The following is a 9,792-nucleotide window of genomic DNA, read 5'->3' as shown; positions in this document are numbered from 1 at the left end:
AATGCCTGATGCCCAGGTGACTTTCCCCTTGCAATCTAGTTCATACAACATTCTGTATGCTTTAAAGGGTAATCTGCTTTCATCCTTCAGAATGCTCTGAATACCCAATAGCACAGTCAGGAATCACATCACAAAATACCTCCTTGACATACCGAAGCAGAACAAAGTCCGGCACTACACACAGTTCACTTCCACCACTGAGATTAAGCTTTGACCTCCCCTTCAAACTTCAAGAATAAGTACATCTCCACAGGGTTGGGGGGGGGGGGGCGAAGGGGGGTGGGGGGGGGGGGGGTCATCCCTGGAAAATTAAACTAGCCCAGAATAACCACCGGGTTAAAACTAACTAGGCCAGTCAGTCAGTATGTATGCACAATATTTGTTGGAAAAATGATTAAAATTTGAAAGAAAACGAAAAAAACACCTTATTTTTTTTGTCTAACAAAACAACAAAACAAGCCATTAAGCTTCGACCTCCCCTTGAAACTTCAAGAATAAGTACATAAGGACTTTTGAACACAACATGTATGCTCTTCAAACTTCAATAATAAGTACTTTAGGACCTTTTAAAATGAAATATATGTATATAGCGTCGGTGAAATCGTGGGACCTCGCAAGTGAATTTTGGCGCGAAAAGAAGTTTTACCGCCATAGTGCTCCTTGATTTTTGCGCATTTTCTGACGAGAGGTTGTGTAGATTCAAGTTTGTTAAGCGTTCTTTTATTGCAAATGTTAGGCCAAAAAAAAAAAATTGTCTGTTTAGGGTAACATGACCAAAAAAAGTAGGGTCGGTAGGTAGGTAGGTTTTTTTTTTTTTTTTTTTTTTTTTTTTTTTGTGTGTGTGTGTGTAAATGAAACGCCAAATGTCTCTTTTTAGCATTTTTACCTCTTTTTTTTTCTTTTTTTTTTTGAAATCAAAAAAAAGTTTTTGGGTCGGCGCCAAATCGATAGGGTCGGTCGGGTTACCCTAAACAGACAATTTTTTTTTTTTTGCCTTAGTAAAGCGTATCTGAAAAAAAAATCAAAAATACAAAACCCAAAACCACCTAAAGTATCTTACGAGTTTCCCTTCAGTAAGTTTTGGTTTTGAGAGTCCGTGAATGAGCACTTCCGAGTTTCCCGCGGCATTGATTTGGCGAATCGCAAGTTCAACATGGTTTATTTTGTGAGATTGTTGTGTTTCAAACGCATTTGACCTGTGAATATTCATCACGTCAGGTATGTGGCTCTGATTGGCTGAGCCAGATCCCGAAAATTCTTTGGCTGACAGGAATAATCAGGTAGGAGCGCTCAAGTTCCCCTTGGGGCTGTTATGTCTAATTCGCAAGGTCGCTTCGAAATTTCTTTTGGTCGAAATAAACGGTAATAAAACCGTTATTTCCAATATGCTGACTGTTAGCAAATAATAACAGATATGTCTCACAAACGATATCAGCATTCGCCTGCAGGCTCAAGCTTGATATCTTTTTTCTCGACACGTCTTGTTACCATTTGCTAACAGTCAGCATATTAGAAACAACTCATAATGACAGACGTGTCGAGAAAAAAAAAATCAAGATGAAATTGTTTTTAAATCGATTTCGGAGATATAATTTTAATAATAATGTTCATATTTTTAATTTTCAGAGCTTGTTTGTAATCCGATAATAACATATTTATATGTTTTTAGAATTAAAAAATGATGAAGAATAAGATGAAATTATGTTTGGATCGTTTTTACGAGAAAAAAAATATGAAGAGGTTACATGCCGAGTCTCAGTGATTATTAAAAATAATGGTCGAAGTTAGCGGATCATGAAAAATGCGAGCTTCAGCGAGCTTTTTCATGACCGCGAACTGAGACCATTATTTTTAATAATCACTGAGACGAGGTGTGTAACCTCTTTATTCCTCCTTTCTTCAGTTATTCCAAAAAAACAGGAGTTTTTGTGCGAAAGTTTGATCGAATCCGAATCTCTCAACCAGTCAACCTGCGCAGGCGATCGATTAATGCGCGGTTGTATAGTTCCGTGCAAATCATTCCATTCTGTTAACACTTCTTTTCAGTTTCCCTGTTTTGGACTAAAATCCAGTACACAGATATGCTGTTATTCTGCTGTGGCGGTAAAGGCAGATATTGTGTGTTCTGTTTATGTTTTAGTATCGCTTAGTAAATGTTCTTTCGTCAAATGGGACTAGCAGACGAACTTTTGCACCCGTGTTCCAACGTTAATTACTGTATGAAGTTCAGATTTCTGGGGAAAATAGTGTATGAAACCGCTTTATGTTGTTTAAATTGATGAGATGTGTGCATTTGGTTGCGTGTGATCTGTTTATAAAATGAAATATTGTTGAAAACTGACCGTCGGATTGCTCAGTGTTGTCGAAGAAACTGCGTTAAAAGAAGGGGAACTACTCTTGTCGCCAGAGTATGAGTTACTTGCCTTGGGAATTTGCTTGTGATGAACGGTTTGTGCACGGCAGATCTAGATTCAGAAAACAACCGAACTCATGGATTTTATATGAAGATTCATGTGTTCAGGCCTGTAGTTGTTAATTTAAATGCGGTATGTTTGTATTGTTTGCTCCAGAGATGTATACTTCGTACGTATAGAGCGTTCGGAACTTTTCAGTCACAAAAGTAGTACCGAAACAGAACAGCTTCTCAACCCATTGCACTATCGAGGATTCAGGCTGTTGCTGGCTCGTTATTTGTTTGGTTGCTGGGTCATTATCGAAAAATAACTAGCTCTACAAGTTTACAGAGGTAAAGAAGCAGAGGGGGGAATAATGTAATAAATTGACCACCATTATCGGATTTCGTCTATTAATTGAAGTTGACAAACATATATTTTTTGACACAGACAAGGCCGACAAGATTTCCAACTGCATGGCCTCAATAAACCTCACAGCCCTAAACAGGAAGGACTGGACAGTGAAAGCATCGTGTGACGTGGAGAAGATGTACGCTTCTGATGGAAACTACACCTGTCACTGGATTGTGACTCATGGAAATGGGGTAATGAACACAAACACACACGTATGCACAAACGCACACACGCACACATGCCCGCTCGCACACATGCACACTCACGCAAACACACACATACGCACACACACACACACACACACACACACACACACACACACACACACACACACACACACACACACACACACACTCACGCACACACACACACACACACACTGTCCTACACACACACACACACACACACACACACACACACACTCACACACACACACTCACGCACGCACACACACACTCACGCACACTCACACACACACACACGCACACACACACACACACACTGTCCTACACACACACACACACACACACACACACACACACACGCACACGCACGAGCACGAGATTCCAAAATAAACAGGTTGACAATGTTGCAGATTGAAACGCAAGAAAAGGGATCGCTTTCCACAGAAAGTTTTGTGGCTAACACAACTGCATACGTAAGAGGAACGTGTTCGACTCGCAATCTACCGATGCCCACAGTCACAGGAACCTACAATTACGATGTGATTGTCAACCCCGGGAACACACGGTTGACTGTAACACGCCTTGAAATAAGTAATTAACCGTGTGTCGTGTGTGGGGCTGTATGTGTATGTGTTGGGGGGGCTGTATGTGTGTGTGTGGGTCGGGATGTATGTGGGTGTGTGGGGGGATTGTATGTGTGTGGGGGGATGTATGTGTGTGTGTGGGTCGGGATGTATGTGGGTGTGTGTGTGGGGGGGGGGGGTGAAGGGGGTGGGATTGTTCTGGGTAGGTGTATGTGTTTATTTGTGTCCGTGTCTGATGGTGTGTATGTGTGTGTGTGCGTGCGTGCGTGCGTGCGTGCGTGTGTGTGTGTGTGTGTGAGTGAGTGTTTGTATGTTTGTGTGTGTGTGTGTGTGTATGTGTGTGTGTGTGTGTGTGTGTGTGTGTGTGTTTGTGTGAGTGTTTGTATGTGTAGGTGTGTGTGCGTGAGTGTCTGTATGTGTAGGTATGTGAGTGTGTGTGTGTGTGTGTGTGTGTGTGTGTGTGTATGTGTGTGTGTGTGTGTGTGTGTGTGTGTTGTGTTGGTGTGCGTGTCTGTGTTTATTTTAAGCACGCATTATTGCATTTTTCTCCAATGATTATTTTTTGTGTTTGTGCTGTTGAAGACTGTGCTTAGCCTTGTTGCTATGCCGTGCTAGTTTACGTTTCCCGGAAGTTGGCAAGGGAAACAACTACGGAATGACTAATAGTTTGCAGACTTAAAAAACTGAAGGTAAGCTTGGTGCTTTGCATTAATTTGGGGAAAATCATGTCCTTGAAAAGCATTTTTTGGTCCTGGAAATGTCCTTGAAAACTCATTGAATTGTATCAGCTCTGCCCTGCAGGAACCCTGTGCATGTCTGTGTCTGGTTTTAATGATTCTTGTATTGGAATTGAAAACCGCGTCGAGCTGTTATCAGAACTTGCGTTATAGAAAAGTTAGCTTGCGCTGCCGGTTTGATTGCACCCCACAGTCGTGGGACAAACAGGCAGACTCTCGAGATTAGTGCGTAAAACGCCGGACAAGACTTATTTTTGGCAGTTAATAAGTCGCGTAAAGCGATATACAAACATATAGTCAAGCTGTCGTCATCAAATTAACAGATCATCATACACAAAACAGTCATCACCGAGACTATATTTATAATTATAATCTCGTCTAATCCCACACAGGTCACGCAGTACCTAATTAAGATTTGTTTTTTAAGCCTATAATTGTGAATGAAAATGATTATTGTTCCAGAATAAACCTACACGGGACCCACTCCTGGTGAACTCTCCTGAACAAACGCAATGGATATCTGACCCGACATTCGGAAGTAACAACAGCAGGACGAGATTGTCTCTTTGGCTGGAGGTTATCAATAATAAATGATTGTCAATGCAAGCAGGCAAGACGGCTTTCTTACTTTTGTTTGTTTGTTAGTGTGGGTGTTGTATTTACTGCCCGATGCATTATTATCGCATTTTTACTGATCACATGACAAAAACACCTGTTGTCATTGGTCAACTAGGAACTGTATATCAATTGATATCGCGCAGGAAGTTCCTAGTGAATTAGATATCGGGCAGGAAGTAGTTTTCCAATTGTAAATTTGAAGACAAAAATCTCACTTGAAGGAAACACAAGTCTCTCATTATTTTAAAGCGCAAATTTATAAAAAGGAAAGTAATTGCATCAGCAAGATTTAGCTGTGTAATGACTAAACACACACTTTTTCCACCCACCTTTAACAGAGAAGTAGTAGAATGGTATGTTTTAATCTTACCGAGGGAGGCGACTGGAACAGCTGTAAACAAACTGAACTTTGGAGCGAGAAGCGAGTTCTCTTGCAGGGTATCAGCGCTCATCACTCACGTAAAGGCTGGAAATGAGCAGCCGATTTTGCTCCTGCATGAATCACTGTCCCGTCCCTCTTTGTCATAGCCATGCAAAATCCACACAAAAACCTAAACAGCTTCAAAACAGTCACGAAGGCTATCGGAAGACGCCATCTTTGAAAGTTGTCTTGGAATATTGTGTCGTCTGCAGTTGGCGATTCGACAACATTATCAACATTGCAGTCCGTCGATAACGACGAAGAACTGGAAGCTGTTTTCAACACAGAAAATGAGCCAGAGGACTTCACTGATACAGTCCGGGGCACTTCAGTTCCTGCCATCGTTTAGAATTGCCAAATTAAAGCCTTTGAAGTCTAAATGTCTGCAAGCAACCGCGAAGGCTGTTCCGTGTTCCTCCACTGAACATTTTTTGTGTGAACTCTATGCACAATATTTTTCTTTTCTTTGTTGTTTTTAGATGCCTTATTTACGTCTTAGAAAACGAAAGAGTATTTGAAAAATGAAGTTATAGCAGCAAAGTTGCGAAAGTAGGAAAAGACAATCCAACATGACAGTAGCCTCTCTTGCTCTTGACCGATTTCTTAGACTGGGGTTAATGGGTTCCTCTTCCGAAATGAAATGCGATAAAATCGTTATTGTTAGATTTGACTGCGATATCCAGATTTATCAGTGCCAATGTCTCGAAAGGATGAATCATATCAGATCTCGGCTCACGCCTCGATCTGATATGATTTCAGCAAATCTGGATATCGCAGTCAAATCTAACGATAACGATTTTATCGCTTTTCATTTTGGAAGAAGAACACACCCCAGTCTAAGAAATCGGTCAAGACCAAGGGAGGCTACTGTCATGTTGGATTGTCTTTTCACAACAGCGTATACAACTCTCTCTCTCTCTCTCTCTCTCTCTCTCTCTCTCTCTCTCTCTCTCTCTCTCTCTCTCTCTCTCTCTCTCTCTCTCTCTCTCTCTCTCTCTCTCTCTCTCTCTCTCTAGTATTCTCAAACTTTTCTCTATATTGGTTAGTTGCGTATGTTTGTCTGCTTTTGTTTTCTCTAAACAACATCTACTTTCCACCACGTTTGTGAATATGGCGTTGGCATACTCAATAAAATCCGTGTTTGTGTCCCTAACAAATATAAAACCCATCATAACAAGGTATGATCAAGGATTAATGATCAAACCCCTTTGTCATACAGATGTTTCAAGTCCCTTTTTTGATCGATCGATTCACGTTGTTACTTGTACCGGCTTCCGTGGCGCATTCAGTGGTCAGCGCATCGGATTGCGGGCCGGGAGATCGTGGTTCGAATCCCACAAGGGGAGTGTTTTTTGGTCGAGCTTCGGTCGACTCCTATCCAGAGTGGATATACATGTACTATAGTTTCAATTGGAAGGCTGGGATCACACAGCCGAGTGTCATTCACTTCACGAATGCGATTGTGAGGGTGCCCAAGTGTCTGACCAACACCGCTGGTTGAGTCAGAAAGCGCCAAAAAAACATAAAACACAACTTGTCTCGGCTCTTGTTACCCTTCCTGCTCAGAGCTTTCATGGTGACCTTGGTCTCAGTGGTCCTGTTCAATCCATTCCTGAATATTCTGCTGCCAGCCTTCAACGTGTGATGCTCCGGGGGGTCGACGGAAGGACGCAGTGGCGGTCTGCTCTCTGAGGAGACGCTCACTCAGTCTGGCTCCGCGACTTAACAGTCAATGTCGTCAATAGGGAGCTTAGAAGGTATATCGGCCTGCATCCGTTGGCTCGGAACAGGACCAATACTGAACGCCGTCGAAGTGACGCGGCAGCAGTGCAGTATCATCTTCAGAGGGTAGCCCACCGCAGCGACCTGACAACTTTCCCAGGAGTGTCGGTAAAATCGCCAAATCTGGCGGCGGAACGAAGCTCAGATGTGGATGTGGCAGTGAATGCTGGGACGGAACGGTGTGAGAGCATACTGGGAGAAGGAACAAGGGTCGGGACAAGCAAGAGAAGAGAGGAGGAAGAAGAAGGAGAAAAAAGAAAAAAAAAAGAAAAAAAAGAAAAAAAAAACGGCGGAAGAAAAGAAGAAAAACAAGAAGATCGTGTAACGTTATTTGAAAGGCCAAACGAATAATATCAACAAACACTCTATTTAGAAGCTATATTAAGGTAGCTTTTGGTTTTATTTCGGTTTTGTTTGTTTTACAAATCCAAGCTACACACATATGTCGTTGACTAAAATGCGGCAAAACATTAATAACTTGTCTGTGGTAAATAGTACGTCTCTAGAGGTCTGTCAACAGTCCTATCGACCATGTACACGTCTGTTATTCACTGTCATTCCTGCACGCGTTCAAACGCGGGGGTACACACACATTGACAGAACCTAGCGATATCAATAGAAACATTCATTTAAAATGGTCTCACACGTACTCAGAAAATGAACAGAGGAAAACAGCAAGAAAAGCCTCGAACTGACAAACGGATAAATGTCAAAAGTGTTCAAGCATACACACAACGCTTTTCTGACACGGTAGAGTAGTTCACGGAAACACACACACACACACACACACACACACACATACACACACACACACACCCTCCACACGCACACATACACACACACATACACAAAAACACACACGCGCGCGCGCGCGCAACAAAACGCATCAAATAAATAAGCGTGCATGTATTTGAATGTTTACCTTAGCACGTTCAACTCAACAGCTTTTCACACATTGCAATTACAAATGAGATCAAAATGATTACAGCAAATTAACAACTTCATTTTCATTTCAATTACTAAGTCTTTAATGTCCCTTTGCTGGGAAATGACGGTCGCTTCCACAGGTTCAACAGGCGGCCAGGCTTGGTTCTCGCACTTTACAATGGCGTAAGGGTGACAACTACTCGGACAGCTGAACTACGATGCGAGAATTATAACAAATAAAACGTGAACAAAATCAAAACGAAGCTGAATGTATTATGATGAAGGTAACAGCTCCTCAGACAGCCAAGATGCGATGCGAGAATTCAAATAAATGAACAGCACACATACGTACGTAGTTAACGTGAAGTTTAACGTATTGTTAGGCTATAAGTAGAGGTTATATTTCTTCAAATTGTTGGTTGGATGTAAAAATGGATACTAATGTGTGCCCGAATCGCGTCAAACCAAGCATTCACCAGCAGAGCAGCAATCTAGTCCCCGCCCCCCCCCCCCCCACACACACACACACACACATCCTACGTGCTAATGACATGCCGCTATATGCACTACATATAACCTGCAGATTTCCGTTTACTTAGTTAGTGTCTTTTGGGTACATGCAAGACCTCCTTTCTTCCTAAAGAAGATTCAGCCAGACGAAAATCGAACATTTTTAAGGTAAGTTATGATGTTTATGTCATTTTGTGTAATGAAAGAAGACAGCAAGAAAAAACAAGTCGCGTAAGGCGACATTACTACATTTAGTCAATCTGTCGAACTCACAGAAGGAAACTGGACGCACTGCATTTTTTTTTTACCAAGACGTAACAGCTTCATTAATCCCGCAACAAGAAAAATGGCTCACTTTTTCCGTGCAACACGAAGTGAAATTGTCAAGACAGAATAGCGCAACAGAGTATCGCGGTAAGCAGAAAAAAGCGCTGTTCTGTATTATTTTTTTGAATACACCACATTATATCTCTATGTATTTAGAATTAAAAAATCATAGAGAATAAGATGAAATCATGTTTGGATCGATTTCTTAAATTTTAATTGTATTACTTATTAACCTTTTTTCGTTAATTGTGATAACACTTTTATTGTAAACATGATATTTTGATATATTTTTGGAGGCAGAATATGATGAAAAATATGATGCAATAAATTTTAATTCTGTATGCGAACAATCCATTTTAATGACAATTATTGTGATGAGCAAACTAATGAACTAATGTTTAAGCTTCCGAGCTGCAATGAAATCCCATAGTTCGGACTTAGTCAAAGATTGCTTCACCAAAATGTTAACCTATTTCGTTAAAAACTAAAGGCGTGACAGTGCGGCCTCAACTTTCCCCAAAAGCCGGATATGACGTCATCAATGACATTTATCAACAATAGAAACGATAAAAGAATCTGAGATAATATACCTCGTAACTTCCATGTAAAGTTTCATGAAGATTGGTCTAGTAGTTTTCTCTGAATCGCTCTACTCATACACACACACACACACACACACACACACACACACACACACACACATACACACACACACACACACACACACATACATATACACCACACCCTCATCTCGGTTCCCTGTCAACGTTAAAACATTAAGTCTCAACTTGACTAAATGTTAAAAAAAAGAAAGAAAGAAAAAAGAAAGAAAGAAAGAAAGAAAGAAAGAAAGAAAGACAGACAGACAGACAGACAGACAGACAGACAGACAGA

At 41.2% G+C, this 9,792-nt stretch overlaps 1 long non-coding RNA gene across 1 annotated transcript; it reads left to right on the top strand.

The window, feature by feature from the left end:
• The first annotated feature begins 2,827 nt into the window (after positions 1 to 2,827).
• Positions 2,828 to 4,927, top strand: LOC138972357 (uncharacterized). Its single transcript, XR_011457573.1, has 3 exons — positions 2,828 to 2,998; positions 3,403 to 3,583; positions 4,776 to 4,927. It is a non-coding gene; the product is annotated as an uncharacterized lncRNA (long non-coding RNA).
• Positions 4,928 to 9,792: the final 4,865 nt, after the last annotated feature.

The sequence above is a fragment of the Littorina saxatilis genome, linkage group LG8, assembly GCF_037325665.1.
Source record: "Littorina saxatilis isolate snail1 linkage group LG8, US_GU_Lsax_2.0, whole genome shotgun sequence".
Classification (NCBI taxonomy): Eukaryota; Metazoa; Mollusca; class Gastropoda; order Littorinimorpha; family Littorinidae; genus Littorina; species Littorina saxatilis.
This window is presented reverse-complemented; position numbering and strand designations above follow the sequence as displayed.